Source organism: Polypterus senegalus, chromosome 6, assembly GCF_016835505.1.
Source record: "Polypterus senegalus isolate Bchr_013 chromosome 6, ASM1683550v1, whole genome shotgun sequence".
NCBI lineage: Eukaryota > Metazoa > Chordata > Cladistia > Polypteriformes > Polypteridae > Polypterus > Polypterus senegalus.
The window spans coordinates 675,755-692,003 of record NC_053159.1 but is presented as its reverse complement, the minus strand read 5'-3'; the positions used below and the strand labels follow the sequence as shown (position 1 = coordinate 692,003).

Here is a 16,249-nt window from a genome sequence, read left to right as displayed (position 1 = left end):
CTTTTGCTCGCGTCCTGCCTGCTTCTGTCCTTCCTGTCTTTGGCGGTGACTCTCGGTGTGCCACGTACTGTATGTCTTTAGTCCCCGCGTGTCTCACAGTCCCACTACTTGTAGGGACCGGACACACACACACACACACACACACACACACACAGAGTCCTCAGTGTTCGGTTATTCACTCTCTCTCAGTCTATTATATAGCGCCTCTCACACCCTTTCCTTTTTTGCCCTTCTGGCTCATCGTTGGCAGTGGGTGGCACTGCCTTAGCATCTGTTACAAGTCTTGCCAGTCTGTCATGTGCCCAAGTGAAGCCCACTCTCTAGTTGCTGTCTTGTCCCCACTGGTCAGCGTCCCCCCCTCAAACATATCACTAATGTGTTTCCTTCTTCTTGCTGAAGCCCCCCATTCAGTGTGGATTAGCAGAGCCCAGTGCCAAGGTGCCCGCTGTTGATCAGGGTCTTCTTTCAGTGGCAAAGGTGGCCCACGTCTTCAAGCGCTGACGGCGGGCTCGGCACATTGGCGGGCCGTCAGCTGCTCCCTCGCTAAGCATGTTGGTGGCGCGGGGGGTGGCAGGCTCAGATGCTTTATTTAGACGCTAATCTCTCTGCCATCTGCTTGCCCGGCTAGGCCGCTTTAGGATGCCATCTATGCAGACGTGAGCCTCCTGCTGGGGATCAGCCAGTGTGCTTGGCTTGTGGCTGGTGAGAGTCCCTGAATGACTCCTGATGCCGAGTGGTCTCTGTGGGCTCGCCGCTGGGGTGGGAAGCTCAGGTCCCTAAGGAGTGGCACCTGACTAAGGTGACTCATCTGCATGCCAGGCACTGCCCCTTTAAAGGGGGAGTTAACCAGCCAAATGGTGCTGAGCCCCTTGGGGTGGTTGGCACTCAGTGTGGAGGGCAGCTGTCACTTTGTGATCCAAACCCTAAAAGGTGAAGTTATGGGAAATGCCAGCATGTGCCATTCTATATAGCGCCTTTAACAGGCGGGTTGTTCTTACGCCCACGACCTTTGACCTCTCCTTCAGTGTCATTGCACAGGTCAGGTGAAACGTGACTCTTCTATGGGGTGGTGTCCTGGTCTTTGGGTGCACACACTGCCCAGGTGCCCTTCTGCCACTCTTGTGTCCCCCATGACATTTGCTTCATGTGAGGTGTCCCATGTCACTGGAGTCTAATCTTCATGATTAATGAATGGCACAGCGGGTAGTGGGGCTTGCCCATCGTGCTTAAGACTCTGGTTCCTTTCTGGGTGGGGCTTGTGATGCTGGGTGGCTATGCCTACCCTGGCATTGCCAAAGCTGAGGGTGCCATCCTTCTTCTAACTGCCCTGTTCTGTCAGGTTTAGATGGGTCAGCCAGGTGGTCAGTGGACCCCAGTCATGGCTGCTCTTCCTAATCCCATGGGGGCTCCAAACAGAAGCCTGCTGGGCACCATGCCCCCTTTGGTCCAGCAACCCATCCATCCAGTTCAAGGTCACTGGAAGGGGGCTATCCTGGCAGCATCAAGCACAAAGCAGGACCCCATTGGGCAATGCCAATCCATCACATGAGTGTTTAGGATGTGGGCACAGGGTACCTACACAATCTACACAGACAGCAAGTGTGTCGCAGTTTGAACCCGGGACTCTGTGAGTCCGCAGCACTAACTAAAAGTGTGAAGGGGTGCCAGTTAATGCTCTCTGGAGGTCAAGTATCTTATGGCCCCTCATCATCTGCCATTGAGTTTGATGCGCCAGTTTAATGCCAGCCTCAGGACACGCAGATACTTCTGTGCTTCAGATGCCAACCTACTTCAGGCTGCGATGCTTATCATTTTTTAGCCTGTGTTGGCATCATGGAGTCTGGCGTGATGACCTTGAGTCCTGGTCACACCCTTGCCACTCCTGCTGGGCAATGACCAGGAGATAACATGAACAGGGCAGACTCAAATAGGGGACAACAGCGAGTGTCCAGTCCTGCTGGGGTGACAGGCAGCCTTAACAGGGAGAGTCATGCCATTCATGCACAAGTCACAGTGCCCAGTGCCCATCCAGGTTGACTTGAGCTGTCAAATCCAAAGATGAACATCATAGTGCCAGGTGCTGCCAATTGACTGTGCCCACTGCACAGAGGCGTCTGCCGAGTCCCCATTTCTGTGACTTTCTCGTTTCCTAATGGCTCACCACTCTCCTCGTTGGCTCTTTGGTTTCCATAGTAACCCTGGGGTGCCAGCCAATCCGCTGAGCCAGGAGGCTCCATTCATTCGTCTCGCCTGACAGGCGCCTGGGGTGTCCAGAGGTAATTGGTCAGTACTGGCAATAGGTGAACCATGCCATGTCCAGGTGTAGACCGGGTAAGGGTTTGTAGGGGAACAGCACAGCCAATCATAGGGGCACAAGCTGGGAACCAACTCCAGATGGGACGCCAGTGCAGCATATCAAGAACGTGCTAGAAAAAAGCACGACAGCCCATAATACAGTGAAAGTCGCTCCCTGCGTGGCAGTGTCGCATGTGGGCAGAGCTGATCGGGGCAGCCTCAGATGGAATGCCAGTACGTCATACCCAGTATCCATCAGAACGTCAGCTAATCCTAGTCAATCCCGGCTTCAGTTTGTCACCAGACTAAGGCCCCCTGTGCCCACTCCAGCTGCCATAATCCATCTTTAGGGTGTGGGATGCCAAGGCCTATCTGGGCAGCGCTGGGTGCAAGTGGGTAGGGAGCTGCCCCGGCCAGGGTGCCAGTCTACCAGCAGAGGACAAATCTGTCAGCAGCCTTTGGCCCACTGCTGGGCACCCTTTGGGCTGGAAGTCAGTGCTGCCACCTGGTAGACTTTGGCTGGCACAACACCATCATGCTGATGGGCACACACACTGAGGGAGCAGCACGGGTCACCCATAACTGTTCTGTCAGTACTCGGCCCCCCAGCAGATACAGAGGGGGCACACAGAGTCCTGATGGCACCTGTGCCCTGCTGTTCTGCCATCCTTGGTACCAGAGCTGTCACATTGTCTGTGTGCTCGCGGGCCGCAGCGGTCACAGGTGTCTTTACTCACCGTGATTTACACCGCCTGACGTTTTCTCGTTCCATGCTGTTAACTTTTAACGGCCCTCCTCTGGCCATCATTTACACAAACAGGCTGCCATTGATTAGGCTGGCACTCTGTAATGGTGCCAGGAGTCGTAAATTGGCAGACGGCTACACGTCCTCAGTCGGTTCTTCAGGACGTGGTGACAGAAAGGCCCGAGGTGGGCAACAGAGTGCAGAGCAGCGTCCGGAGGGGGGCTTCAGAGGTTTAAGCCCCTGACCCTTTTCTCATTGGCTGGTCAGTCCCAAGGCACACAGGTAAAGCCCAAAAGGGACCTGCCACCTCACCTAGGACCACACACAACAATCACAGGGGGTGCTAAGACCCCAACACCTTTGTATCTTAGCAACACTCACATTTCCATCGATGTCTCAAGATGTGTGATAGACTGGCGCCCTCTCTAGGTCTCTGAGCACATTGCACCCACTGGGGTCTCCACCCGGTAAGCAGGTTCAAATGTGGACACCAGGGGGCAGTCATGAGTGCCCCCCCCCGAACCCAAAAGGAGACCAGAAACACAACCCAAGCTGCCCCAGCAGGCCTGTCTGTCACAGGTCTTGCAACCCGTCCGTCCACCTGCTTAGCCCCCCTTTACACTCGGAACTCTCTCACTTTTTCCAGTCCTCCCAGTTCAGTTCTTTCCAGGCCACAAATCATGTCCACATCGAGCCTCCGAGGTCCCTTTGGTGGCCCAAAGTGTCCCTGCCATTCTGAGAGCCCAGTTCCACGGAGCCTCATGCCATATAACGGATCTGCCCGCTGCCACCTGAACGAAAAGAGCCTTTTCATTGTGAGTAGGCACAGCACCCCCTGTTGGTCACCAAGTGTCACTGGCAAAGCCACACAAGTTACCAGGGCCTGCATGCCCACCACTAAAGGCACCTGATTACCTGATTTCTGTCCTGCACTTTAGAGGACCCGCCCTGGCGCTCTGTGACCCCCAGCTCTGTCCTACTGGCTACCATGTATGACATTTCCTGAGAGTGCCAGTGGTTGGCACATTGGGCAGTGTGTGTTGATTTTTGAATTCCTTCACGTCCGCTCACCCTCTGTAAGGCCATTTGTCAAACTGAAGTGCCAACTCTCTGCTGTGATGTCTGCCATCTGTACCCCTGAGAGCCGCTACTCTGCCATCTGCGCATGGCATAACACACTGAATTGTTGGTGTATTCTGTACAAAAAAACATTATCGTTAGTGGGATGGAAACAGTCCATGAGGCACAAGGAATTGGCGTAATGTTGGAAATGCCCAAATGATGGGCATCCATCAGATCTACATTGAGCGGGGTCTCGGCCTCGAGGGGTGCACTGCTGTAAATTGGCTGTTGGGTATCAGTCATACTGTGCACTTCCATCACCATCATACCGAGCATCTCCAAAGCTGGCATGACTGGCATTAACTCCGTTGGGTCACTTGTAGGCTCTGTGCAACCCATTGGACTGCCCATCCTCTCTAAGCTCTAAATCATAATGAAAGACACTAAACAGACATCCGAGTTGACTGGTCCTACAATATGCCCTCTGATGCCCAGTCCAGGGTTGGCGCTCGTATTGCAGCAGCTGCCAGGAAGGACTATACCCCCATTACACTGAACTGATGTAGAAATGGATGGAGGGGTGAAGGAAAAGAAGACCCAAAGAGTGTGGAGTGTAGCAAGTCAGTTATGGGGTGTGAAAGGCGCTATAAATACTAGCAGCTGGACTTGTGAGAGGGGGCAGCAGGAGGTGAGCTTTGTGTCGATGAATGTGAACATGAGAGTGCCCTCCGATTGACTGGCACTTGCTCCGCTGACAGAATGGGCACAGGCTTTCTGGAAGTTGAGAAGCAGGCTGGTGTTCCAGTGACACGGCCATCATGCTGTGGTGATGCGTCTTGATTTATGGCGTGCGCCAGTCCGGGGGTCCTCCTTTAACCCATTCAGTCAGTTTGCTGCCACCCCTTTACCGTGAAAGGCACTATATGGACTGATGACTTGATTCCTATCGTGACGTTCCCAAAGCCAGTCAGGCTGTTTATGTGCCCGTGTATCTTGTAAGGCACTGGCATTGGCGTTGCCTCCCTTGAGCTTGAAAGAGGTGCTTTTCCATAGCTCCTTACATGGCAGCACTCTTGGACTGTCAGGCACGACACAGCTGGTGCCAGTGGATTCGGTATGTTGAATATAGCGCCTTATGCATGGACCTCAGTATAAAGTGCTGTCCGGGCGCGGTGATGTTATATAGCGCCTTTCACAGTGTAAACCATCCAAAGTGACTGTGCAGTATGCTACACTTGTTTTGTGTTGCTGCCATGTGGGGACTGACAGGTGACAGTGACTCGTTCTGGGAGTGGGGGGATTGAGCCTGCGAGACCCTGTGTAGCATCTGTGTGACTTGACTTGTTTAGGATCACCCACAGAGTTGGTGGTGGCCTGTGACCTAATGGTTTATATAGCGCCTTTCCTTATTTACCACTCTGCTCAAAGACGTCCTACTTTGATGAAGCTCATTCTATGAGCCACATCAGCCCCCTTGACCCTGTCACTTCTTCGACATCAAGCTCTCTTAGTCCTGGTGGTCCTGTGAAGCAGGGGTGGCATCTTCAGCTGGTGCCATTCCTGACTGGGGGAGGTGCAGTCCCTTTTCACCTCAGACATGGCCACTCACCCTATAAAGGGGCTTTGTGTGCCCAAGATGCAGTCCTAAAGCGCAAGCTGAGCCCCCCGGAGGTCTCTGCCGATGAATTCTCGTATCGTGGTCTGCGGCGACTCAAGGAAATGTCCCAGCATGCACTGCCTGGCTGACCAGGCTGGGCACGTAGAGGACCCGAGTTCAGCCGTGGGCTGGCATGGCCGGTAAGCAGCGTTGGGAGTACAAACTTGCAGCTTTACAAATCGGACACAGGAGACCACCCAGACTGGCACACACACAGAATGAAAGAGGCACGCAGCTGTGACTGTGGAGTTGGAGTCACACTTGCAGCAGGCATACCCGCTCAGCCCCAGCCTGGCATCAGTGTGTTTGTCCCATCCAAAGTTGTCTCCCTGTGATTAATCTGGACAGCTGTCACATGTCACCATTGTCACTGTGCCTCCTGTAGGGCACCTGATTTGAAACCCCTGATATGCATGACACATGGAAATTGTGCATTTGTGTCCCAGTGTGGCACGGAGCCACCTTGTGTGTGTCCACATTTACCACAACGGGGTCCCTTCCAGGGCTCCGTCCTCATGAAGTCAAACCCCGAGAGTGAGGAGGGAGCAGACTGGGGGGACGAAGCAGGAGAAGGGCAGCGGCCACCTTTGAAAACCAGCAGGGGTGGGAAACCCTCGAGGGCAGCCGAGACCAGAATCCGAGTCGAGCATCCTGGGAAGTGATCACGTGACTAGCTGAGGGACGTAAGCAAGTGCGTCTAAGAAGAGAACCTTGAGGTACTTCATCAGGTGAAGACTTCCTGGAAATGCTGTCGCTGCTAATCCTGTCGATGCTGCTAGCAGTAGTATTGTTGTGTGCAGCGACTAAATATTTACTTTCATTGTCTACAGCATCAAGATAACAAAGAAAGTATAAAAATACAGGACACAGAAAACTACGGCCGAAGGTGTAAGGACCAACTAAACTACAGTAGATGACCAAAGCACTCACCCAGCAAAAGGGCCAAAGGAGTTGATGTGCATGTGGCAGATATACCAGTAGACTGTATATATTGTGAAACGAGCCAAGAACCAAGGAAAAGTTAGGGTACCAACTGGGCCAGCCTGTTTACTGCCAGTGCCCTGACCAAAGAACAAAGGTGAACGTGTGGTGGTGCGACAGAAAGCAGGTGTAACATACAAGTACTGGTTGTCTTTGTCTGTCTTTTTAACTTTATATTGTACGGACCAGAAGAGGTGTGCTTTAGTTGAGGTGCCCTCGTCGGGCAGCTTCTCTGAGCTACAGAAGACATTTCTGCGGTGCTACCTCTTGTCACAGCAGGGTATTGTATGCCATTTCTGAGCCTATATACTGTAAACAGACAGGCTGTGGACTCCTCAATGAGGGGCTTTGGCACATTGATGTGTCTCTCTTGGCGCTTGACGTATGGATTACGTGTGGGGTCCGGTGGAGGTGTGAGCCAATCGCCGCTCCTCATCAAATGGCCGAGCACTCGGGTGGTCCGCCATTTTGACCTTTGCACTCCAACTCTTTCCTGTGCCCCTCTTGTGAGCCTGCTGTGGTTAATGGAGCTGTTGGCACTGCCACACATCTTCTATTGACTGCTCTTGTTCTTTATATAGTGCCTTTAAAGGTGAACGCTACACAATAATCTCAAACTTGTTTCATCCAGTTCAGGATAAAGGGGAGAAGCCAACGCTGGATGTGGCGGAGTGGCACTGCAGGGCACAACACGCTGTTCTCAATGTACCTGTCCTACCCGGGCAGCCTGGCGCCTCCCTGGCGTTGACTTAATGGACGGTCCTCACTATTTGGGTCAGAAAAGCCTCCACAGCCCTAATCAGAGCAGAACCTGCTGACAAAGTGCCCGACAGTCAGAGCCCACCGTCTCCATTCAGGGACTTCTGGGCTGCCCCATGCAGATTGTGGGGAAGCGGTGCCCAACTTTATGCCACTTCTGATGGGTTCACACCACTGCTGGGCACTTAATGGCCTGTCTTAGTTCCTGCAGTTGAGGGGGCCACACTACATGAAATGAAAGAAGGCAGGCTGGTGATGAGTCGAGAGTGGCACTCCAGGGTAGCAGCTGCCAGTCAGAGTGAGACGACGTGGCACTTTCTTAAATACCTGACCTCTGGACGTCTGCCCCATACTCAGATAAGAAAGCTGCACTGTAGAAATAAGCCAATGGGAAATCCTGTGCCCGTGCCAAGGGTGCCTCAATGGCACTTGTGAATGTTCATTTCTGATTCACCAGATTCATTTCTAAGTAAATGAATTAAACTTGATCACCCACTTTTAGTGCCCCTTTCCATTAATTTGGCAGTACAGGGTGCCCACTGGCATTAAGCTCTGCCTTATGATATGGCCCCTTCCCTTCAGAGAGGTATAAATGGGCACCCCAAGATGGCAGTGGGGCTACACTGGTGCCTTCCCCACTGCTTTGAACCCAAGTCTAGAAGGGTCAGGTGGCCATGGGGGTCTTGTGTTCACATCAAAGTTCATTTTGAAGATGGACATCTGCAATGACAAATCGAGAAGGACACACCAGCCATCACCGGTCCGAGTCCTTCCTGGCATGAATCAGGAGCGCGTATGTATGGTGGCACAGGTCACACAGTGACCCTCAGCTCCAGGGGCACCAGTTTGTTTTTCATTTTTGTATGCTTCAAGCAAAGAGATTGTTCTGAAGTTGCCCACTAGGGGGCAGTGCATCTCCAGTCTGCTGGCACAGCAGTGTGACGGGCACGAGGCTGCCGAAATGCCACTTCAATTCCTACAAGTTGTAATTAAGGTTTAGAAGAAAATGGGACTCCTCTTCCACCGCACAAAGAAGCAAAACCTTTTAAGTGCAGGAATAAGCGAAAGAAAAGCGAGGAGCCATTAGCAGACAATTAAAGAAGAGGCATTGTTAGAACAGAGGGGGCAGACAACGAGAACGGCAGCAGGTCGTGTCTCCCAGGGAGACGGCCGACTCCATCTGATACCCACGAGTGCCGGACCGCCAAACCTCAGCTCTCTGGGGTCTGTCTCCTCTAATCAGGCCCACACCTCCCACACCCGAGCTACGGAACAGGAAACGTAACGCGACGTGGCACCAGACACAAGGCAGGAGTCAAGCCTGGCATTCGCAGGACCCACTCACACACCCACCCATGGCCTTTTGGGAGAACTTAATGAAATGTTTGGTGTCGGGTATCCGAGTTTCAGATGGCTTTGAATTCTCTCTTTTGGTCGCTGTTCCCTACGACAGGACGTGGACAGGTCTTCATTTTGTGTGACATTTTATGGCCACTGGTGCTGCTAGCCTAACACTCTCTCTCTCTCTCTCACTCTCTCACTCACTCGCTCCCTCATTTCAGGTTTACTGGAGGCCATCTTTCTTATCGGGCGCCCTCTGATATTCCACAATGACCTTTCATCGGCCGTGTCCATCGCCTGCCTGTCAGCGCCGCCTCACACCACTCACTCGGGCTCAGAGGTAACACCATCTGCCCTCGCTTTGCCCAGCTCTGTTGGACGATCCAAGCCAGGATCCTTCCGGAGACTCGCATACCTGGGCCCAGGGGCGGGCGGGGCGGGGCTCGTGGGCTTTGCTCTTTAAGTCCTTCATCAGTTCTCTGTCACTCACACTCTGCACAGCTTCTCAGGATGGCTCCACCCCTTCTGAGAGGCGCTCTCTGTGGCTCCACCCCTCTGGACAGAATCTGCCTCAGCAGCCCCACCCCACTTCTTTCTGACAGCATCTCTCTCAGGCTCCGCCCCCGGTGACACTGTCCTCAATCTCCTCAGAAGTTTAACTCTTAAAACGCCGCTGTGTCCTCCGCCGTACTCCTGGCACAAACAATGCAGACGCCTCCTGAGCTGGTAACGACGAACCACACTAATGCCCTGATAGAGTGGAATCTCGTCGATTTGAATGCCCACCCCAGCGAGCAGTCTGACATACTGCACCTGCTATCCTGCCCCCTAGTGGAAGAACGCTTTGTAAGCTCTTAGCAGTTCTAAGCACAGCCCATGGTGACCAGTCCAGTGCTGGTCATGTGTGAATGGCTGGACTGCTCACTGGTCCACACACATGGACATCTGAGCAGGCCAGTGTACCTGAAGGGTGGGAGTGGCCAGGCATTTGAACCAAGGTCCTTGTGACTCATTAACGTTACCGGTTGATGCTCGTATTTTCGTTCATCGCATTAAATCCCGATTTGCACTTCATTATAAAACAGGAGACCCGCTTTGTCACGTTTGGCTGACCTTCTTGAGCGTGAACGGGCAGAGTGTGTATTAATGGGCCTATAGCGCCATGTGCGGTTACTCACGGCGCATCCTTTGAAACAATCCAAACAATGCCAAGCCTTCAATGGCTCCAAGCCTGGCTCCTGAGCGCGTGGGTTATTTGTCCATTAGTTTGATTCTCAGATCACCAGAATGTATTAAAATCTGCTGTCTGCTTTGTGTGTGACAAGTTAATGAATGTGTGGGTGGGCTTCAAACCGACTCCCTGTACGCACAATGAAATGGAGAGCTCTGCTGATGGGGACCGAGCTCCCATCCAGTCAGGCCTCGGTGCCCGCCTAGGACGCGTCCTGCCGTTGTTATTTTATCGGCCTTCTGGTCCAGTAATTCAGGGATTTGGGCTGCTGCAGCCAACGAGTGGGGGTCTCGCCGCACATGACAGCCACAAGTTGGAGCAGCGCAGTCTGCTTAATGACAGCGTGGCCAAAGGGACAAGAAGAACATGTGGGTCAAGTGCCCCATACTGCTCTGTGCCACCCGGCTCAGGGTTATGTGGAGCTCACAAGGGCAGGTGCAGTCAATCACAGGAAACACTCGCACACACAGTGGGCCGGTCTGGAGGTGCCCATTAACACAGGCTGGGCAATATGCAAACTGAGACCTCACCCACTGTGCCACCCTACTGCCCAGCTTAACATTCTCAGACCTTGCCTATCTTGGCAGCACTGAGTGCAAGGCCAGATGTGCTGAGAAAGTGTGCCAGTCTATCACAAGGCCAAGTGAGTAACCCAGTATGGCGTCTAGGGAGGTGGGAACTAAACTGAAGTTCTGGAGGGAAAGCAAGGAGGACATGCTAAGGGCATACAGACATTGACAGGGCGTGGGATTTGAACCCAGGATGCTGGATTTATCAAGTGGCAGTGCTCCCCAATGTGCCACAGTGTTGCCATTAAATGAGATCCGCTTCAGGGCCTCAGGACAAAGGTGCTCATCTTAGGTGCCACCCTGAAGAGGGCGTTAGTCCGTTATGAGCCAGTGATCCTAATGGGCACATGTTTGGGAATACGCAGAGGAAAACCCACGCAGAGACAGGGGTGCAAAGTACAAATCTGCAGAGGCAGTGCCTGCTATGAGCTGTGGGGTGGCAGAGCCAGGCACTGTGCTGCTATCTTAAATGATATTATTGGCACATACTGTACTCGGCACGGTCAGGGCTAGAATAAAATTCCGGTGTGGTCACTATGAACTTTCACTAAATAATCCCATCATGATGAGCCACTTGGCACGCCTGCCAGAAATGCACCCGTCACAAAGTAAACCTCCTCCAGGGGGAAAAGTTTGGAGGGAGCCCCAGTGAGTGGGCTGCCCCCTACAGATGGGAAAGCTGCCCAAAACGTGGCTGCAATGCCAGGCTCAGCAGGGTGGATCTGCTCACCGGACCCAGAAGAGTTCAGCTTAGGCAGCCACCTCTGGCACCCATTTCGTCAGTGCGCCTGCCCAGGTGTTGTCACTGCCTCGACCCCAATGCATGTTGGGATTGGCTCCAGCGGGTTTAGAAAACGGATGGACGGAGACGTCACCAGTACACCGACTGGCACCATAACCCCCAGATGTCCTGTACTTTGATCTTGGGTGTGGTCCACGGGCCAGAATCAGTCTTTATTCTAAAGCAGAAGGAGAAGACAATTCATTTGAACCCGGGGTGGTCTTCTAGCAGCTCTGCAGTGAAGCGGCGATCACGACTTTTCTCATGCACAATGCCGAGTACGTTTAATATTGATTTTGAAAACGTACGTGGGCGTCGAAGGCTTAGCTGTGTGCACTCCACTTGCTGAAAGGAGTTGAGCGCAGCACTTGAAGCGAGGCGGCCCTGCATTTGTCTGATTTCTGCTTCAGGTCGGTCCTGCTTCACTGCTCCCATCGTTGGCCATCCATCTCTCGTGAGCGCGGCTTGTGCCAGGGAGGGGTCGCAGTGGTCAATAAAGGTGATGGACAACACGTTACAGTTACAAGAAGGTGGTCACGACGCCTGGAGTCTGAAGTCACGTTTGTGGATTTGCCATGTAGTTGGCAGCAGCAGGCCAGACGCAGGTGACGTCCAGTCAAGTCTCTTGTCAAGTGGCCTGAGTACCCTGACATTGGAACTTGCAAGTCTCCTTAGACAGCGGTCAGTGATGCAACTCAAAGAAAGAACTCGAAGGTCTACTAGTCCTGCAACATAAATATGTATTTCAATACTCAACATCTTACAATATGTGCTGTGTGATTCTTCTATGGACCCCCTGACTCGGCGTCACACTCTAGATTGGCACTACACCCCCTAACGACTAAACGCTAACGCTGTACATTTCGATCTTTTCATCTTCCAGTCAGCCCCAGGGTGGGACTCTTGGAAGGCCATCGCTAAGCTGCATGCAGTGGGACTGTCACCCGTACCTGGCGTTGTCATCATATCTCATAGGCTCAGGGCCTTCACCAAAGGGAGGCCATCGGCGCCTTCTCTTCCACTTCCAGCTCTCCTGTTAAGGTTACAGCAAGCAGCTGTGTGCTGCTCCCTTACTATTGCCAGCTGGTGTGCCATCTTGTCCATTCAGAGTCAGGGCAAGCCAACAATATGTGGATCACCTTAACACACAGCTTGGGGACAGGCAAGCCACCTGCAAGTGTCCTTCATGCCCCTTCACAGGCTTGGAGTGCAGTGACGTCAGCCACTGTACTTTAGTGTACATCACATAAGCCCAGCCAATGGTGGCCCGAGTGTCACCTGAATGGGAAGCCTGGCCTTCTACCATTGTTTTCATTTGTAAAGACATTTGGTTTGAAGGGAGATGAAAATTACAAGAGAAATTCTGCTGGATAAAATTCTCCATGGACGAGGTGTCTGTGAATTTGGAGGAGTCTTGACGTCTCGAGACATGAATTCCATGCTGGGACAGAAGAGGGTTGAGCAGAGAGGCCGAGTCTGGGCATGGGAAACATGGGCATGGAGGAAGGCCCACCGAGTCGTCAGGCAGAGTGTGGTAAAGCTGTGGGAGGGGACCCTCACAGTTTAGGGGCTGCCAATGACTACAATGGCCCTGACCGTGTACTTTACTCGTTCTTTGCATGGATTTTCTCCTGCTATTCTCTTTTTTTCCATGTAAAACGTCACGTTATAGGAGACTCTGAGCTGACCCGGTATGATGTGTGTGATTCCTGCGACTATAAAGCTCCACACCCCGCTTCAAGTCAGTAGGCAATAGGTGGCAGCCATGGCAGCCAGGAGTCTGCGTGCACAGGTGCCTCTCTGTCGGCTTTATCTCTGTGAAACCGCTCCAGCTCTGTCAGGTGTGATGGCGCAGTCCTTCTCGAGTCCACGGGATTGAGACCTGAGCCCCTGTCTGTCAGAATGACTCCTAGGAATCGCCCTGAAAGTCAGACTAGGATAAGGATTTGTGCTACCAGAGGCGGAGGACACGAGACAAAGTCATGAGGCGTCCTACACCCACTCCAGTGAGGTCACGATCTTATAGCGCCCTGAGTCACAACATGGCACTCATGATGGCATTTAGTAGATTTCTGATACGAACGTTGAGGTTTTACCACAATAATAATAATCATCAAAGTAGAAGAAAACACAACAGAGTAGGGTATTGAGCTAAGCTGTACGTACAGAAATTGTTGGCACTTTGCAACACCATAGATAATAATGTCGCAAGATGGACAGGCCGAGAGACGCACACACCGATTGAGGGGCACGCTTATTTAACAATGAATGATCCACAGCCATGTCTTCAGAAGAATCCCCTCCACGCTGTTAAGTACCAGTTAACACGGCCGTCCCTGCACTGTTGCTGCCCCTAATCTTCTGTGATAACACGAGGGTCTCCACCCGCCTCCTTGAACCTTCCCGGCTGTTCCAGGGGTCTGTGGAATGGCGAGCTCAGCATACCCGTGTGACTTTTCGCTGTCAGTCGCCCATCCAGCCCCGCCTATCTTGAGGTCATGTGCTGGCTACGACAATACAGTTAACATCCATGAGCACCTGATGCAGTGATGTGGTGTGCCATCCACGCTTGGCGCAATGATCTCTATGTGCTTTAACGTGACCTCACGTGGTGTGGTGGGAAACGTCTAACGCTGCACGTTACCTCAAGCATTGTTCAAAATTTGGCATTACATCTCGCCTGAAGAAAGGGCCTGAGTTGCCTCGAAACCTGGCATATTGTAATCTTTCTAGTTAGCCAATTAAAGGGGTCGTTCTGCTCGACTTCTCTACGTATAAAACTGAACAAATGCTTGGTGCTGACGTTCCCAAATCACTGCTACTGCACAGCGGATTTGCTTGTAGCCAAAAAGCGTAACATTGACAGAACATGGCTTCCCATGTGGATGGATCAATTGTGTATCATACCAGGTTTATTATGAATATTATTCCATCTCAGTCGGATTGACATCTTTTTTACGAGTTCTGTTCTTTTTCCAGTATTTCCAAAACATTCTGCCTTTCCTGGATGTGCGTGCCGATCTCTGCCTGAACGCCACCTTCTGGCAGCACCTAGTAAGTCAGGGCAGCTCATGAACTTTCATGAAGTTACCAGGAGTTTCCTAAATTAGGATCTGACTCAAATGCTTTCCTCCGACTCCGACTGCTGTCCTCTTTACACACAGAACCATAAAGTGACCGAGTAGTGTGGGCGACAGTAGGACTTTCAAAACTGGACTTGATCTTATTTTGGAGGAATCAGGTAGACAGGACTGTCGAGCTCTGTTGGGCTCAATGGCCTGTTCTCGTCTGGATTGTTCTAAGAGGAGGATCACATTTGTGAGCCGGTCAGGACCACCTACCTACTCTGACCCGGCCACTCCAGGACATTAGCTTTGATGTTTTGAAGCCATTCCTGTGTAGCTTGTTGTCTTCTCCTAAGGTGCAGGTCTTGCAGGATTTCCTGTGTTTTGCTGCATTTGTTGTCTTTTTGGTGCCTCATGGTGGAGTGTTGGGTTTTTGATAATGTGCAGTAGAACATGGCGTTTAGTTTGACGGCCAAAAAAGCTTCACTTCGGTCTCACCAGACCACAGACCTTTCTTCCAGCTGTCTTCAGAGTGCCGTCTCTCCAATGTCCACCGCTGTAGCTTGTGACTCCTTCAGAACTCTCTGAGGCCTCTTGGTGGTTCTGCTCATTTCACTTACAGCTGTGTCACACTCTTTTCATTTCTTCTTGACTGATTTAGCTGGACATTCAGATTTTCCTGTCTCCATCTCCTGACTTGTGCTTTTCTTGGTGTTGCTTGGTGTGTTTCTTTGGTCTTCATTGTGTAGGTCAGGCCATCATATGGATTCACCATAGCCTGGCCCTTCCAGATGCAATGAACTGAAACCCCAGTCAGGAGACCCCCACTGAACTAATGATGGGACAACCAGTTGGCTGCACCAGTGAAGTGTCACATTAATAGCGGGGTGGTGAATACTCGTGTGTTTTATATTCGCTCTTAACTTAGACTGACCCTGAGTCTTTCTGATGATCATATAGGAGCTGCACTACTTGGAATAAGCTCTGGATGGCGCAGGTTTCATGATGAGTAGATGGCTACCGTAACACAACAGTCTCCGTCGTGGAGAGATAACCTCATTGTTGTCATATCGTCCCCACGTCCGGGTGGGTTTTTTCTCAGACTACTGCTGTTTCACAGACATGTACTGGGAGGACTGGTGTGGGCCTGGGTGGGTCCTGTGCCCAATGCTGCTGGGACAATCTCCGTCCCTCCCTGATCCTGAATTGGATTACGCAAGTTGAAAAATGTCAGGCTGTGGTGCGAGGCGTCTCTCACAGCTCAGGAGACCCAGGCGCTGTACCCTCTCCCAGTATCCATGTGGGTTTTCTTAAGGTATTCCAGTGCCACCCCACCATGCCAAAGGCATGCACTGTAGGTTTGTTGGTACGAGTTGGTGCCACAATGGCATGTCATTCATGTTTGTTTCTGTGATAGTTCAGTAAACAGAAGGATGGCCGATATCACACAACGGCAGTGCCATGCAGCAGCCCCTGAGTCCTGGGTTCTGATCCTGGGCACTGTTTGCGATGCCAACTGGCCACTCCATGCTAGCCCATTATAAGTAAATGTGGGCATGCGAGTGTAGTGTGCCTGGGTAGACACTGGAGCATCACAACCCCGAATCACCAGCCCTGGTAGCGTTTGCACCTTTAATGCCAGCTGGAACAAGACCAAAAAGATGGCATAGAGGAGACACCTGTCCACCACATCCAGTACATGCCTCCACACTCAAAGGCAGTTCACTGGTGTCTGCCTGTCTTGGACTGTGATGGAAACCAGC

The 16,249-nt window shown here is 52.1% G+C and overlaps 1 protein-coding gene across 3 annotated transcripts in view; it reads left to right on the top strand.

The window, feature by feature from the left end:
* LOC120530706 (microtubule-associated protein 2-like) overlaps window positions 1-16,249 on the top strand; it is a 126,134-nt gene that overhangs the window by 12,057 nt on the left and 97,828 nt on the right. The gene's annotated exons all lie outside the window — the stretch shown is intronic.